The 2500-nt window shown below is 45.6% G+C and overlaps 1 long non-coding RNA gene across 1 annotated transcript; it reads left to right on the plus strand.

Annotated features, from left to right (window-relative positions):
- Nucleotides 1-13: 13 nt before the first annotated feature.
- Nucleotides 14-361, plus strand: LOC132470844 (uncharacterized). The gene is made up of 2 exons (XR_009528718.1): nt 14-221; nt 303-361. It is a non-coding gene; the product is annotated as an uncharacterized LOC132470844 (long non-coding RNA).
- Nucleotides 362-2500: the final 2139 nt, after the last annotated feature.

The raw sequence follows: 2500 nt of genomic DNA on the forward strand, positions 1-2500 counted from the left end.
AGTTACCCACCTTACTACAGACCTATTTGTCTAAACCCCATCCTTACCCCCTACTTCCCTGACACCTTAAATATTCCCCAAGTACCCCAACACACCCCTCTCTTCCCACACACTTGGTCTCGCCCGTCTGACGTCACCCCCACACCGCACAAATGTTCTTCCGGACTTCACGTCGGGTCCTCCCGCAGCCCCCGGCACCCGGAAGCCAGCGCAACCGTAACGTGAGTGTTTTTACGATGTCCTTGTTTGTACCGTGTCCCCTGACCGGCTTCCTCATAACGTATGTTTTTTGTGTGTTGCAGGTGGCGTCATGAAAGTGTTTGAATGTTCTGTGTGTGTTAAATAAAAGGGTACTTGTAAATCCCGGTGTCAGTCCTGTTTGTGTCCATTGCCTGTGGTAACGGGCGGCCGCACCGTTACACACACATACACCGTAACACGCACACCACACCCCATATATGCAAACACAAACAAACACAAACACACACACACACCACACACCACACACCACACACACACACACACACACACACACACACACACACACACACACACACACACACACACACACACACACACACACACACACAAATACATAAATGGAAGACTAGGGTTGGAAGAAAGACATTGAGAGAAATATAGAGCAAGATCGAATGAATTTCTGTTTTGTTTCCATGGAGACACGCATGTTTGCACACATGTTCACACGTGCACACACACATACACACACACACACACACACACACACACACACACACACACACACACACACACACACGCACACGCACACGCACACACCTCATACTTTGAATGTTAGATGTAACGTAAATAGACAAATAGATGGATAGAGAGAAAGATAGATAGATGGATAGATGGATAGATGGATAGATAGATAGATAGATAGATAGATAGATAGATAGATAGATAGATAGATAGATAGATAGATAGATAGATAGATAGATAGATAGATAGATAGATAGATAGATAGATAGATAGATAGATAGATAGATAGATAGATAGATAGATAGATAGATAGATAGATAGATAGATAGATAGATAGATGGATGGATGGAGGGTGGATTCAAATACAGTGGCACTGAGGGAGATAGATTGACTAAACAAAAGGGATAAAGATAGCACGATAGATAGATCAGATGTCTGTGTTAACTCCTGATGTCACTGTGGGTCTCCACTGGTTGTGTTAACTCTGACGTCACTGTGGGTCTCCGGTGGTTGTGTTAACTCCTGATGTCACTGTGAGTCTCCGGTGGTTGTGTTAACTCCTGACGTCCCTGTGGGTCCTCCAGTGGTTGTGTTAACTCCTGACGTCTCTGTTGGTCATCTACTGGTTGCGTTAACTCATAATGTCCATGGTTGTGTTAACTCCTGACGTCCCTGTTGGTCCTCCAGATGAGGTGAATATGAAATAAGAGTCTCTGAGTCCATGGAGGCTGCCTTGGCTCCATTGCTGTTGATGTTGTTGTTATTGGATCCCTTCCCTTTTTAGCATTCAGATGCGAAAGACAAAATGAAAGAGAACGCCTTTGTGTTGTATGTGTGTGCGTTGGATTGTGTGCTTCGGGTTGTGTGTGTGTGCATCCCACTCCCATAAAATAGCTGGTTACGACAGACATAAATTGGCATCCTGTCTGCCAGTCTCCATTTCTTTTTTGAACGCCACAACTATAGTCTCTCTCTCTCTCTCTCTCTCTCTCTCTCTCTCTCTCTCTCTGTATAACTCTCGCCCCCCTCCACCACCACAGCGCTCAGTGCTAAGCGTATTACAGTACTCCCTGGTTCAACCCTCCCTCATTACCATATTCTAATTACATTCGTTAAGGGGAACGTTTGGAGTTTAATGAATAAATTTGAAAGATGTGTCTCTATGGCGATCCTCAGGTTCCAATCAGTCAAAGTGGAATGTGTCTGTGTGTATCGTGCATTTTACACCTGTTGTGGATACACCTGCCCGTGTTTGCGTGCATGCGTGTGTGTACATGCGTGCGCGAGCGCTCCTCTGATTGAATGAATATCATTTTCATCGTCAGTAGCTCGCACAAACAAACAAACAAACTGTTGAAGCTCCGGTAAAATCCTCTCTCCAAAACCCCCGATCCATAATTCTGTTTGTCTCCGCCAAATAAAGATTTCATGTCATTTGTTTGTTGTTCTGCATAAGACTGGGAGACACCCGTTGTTGAACCATGCATATTTAACTCCCCTCACCCGCCACCCGCAGACGCACCCAGCCGAGAATGCTGGGGCAATTTGCGGACTTTGTTGCAATCCATGGCACGATTTATGAACTCATGGCGAACATTAGACGACGCCACACTGAGCAAGGACTTCTGTTGAACTTTACCATCAGGAACAATCGCAGACACAACGCCAGAGAGAGAGAGAGAGAGAGAGAGAGAGAGAGAGAGAGAGAGAGAGAGAGAGAGAGAGAGAGAGAGAGAGAGAGAGAGAGAGCGAGAGAGAGAGAGAGAGAGAGAGAGAG

Source organism: Gadus macrocephalus, chromosome 13 (genome assembly GCF_031168955.1).
Source record: "Gadus macrocephalus chromosome 13, ASM3116895v1".
In the NCBI taxonomy this organism is placed as follows: Eukaryota; Metazoa; Chordata; class Actinopteri; order Gadiformes; family Gadidae; genus Gadus; species Gadus macrocephalus.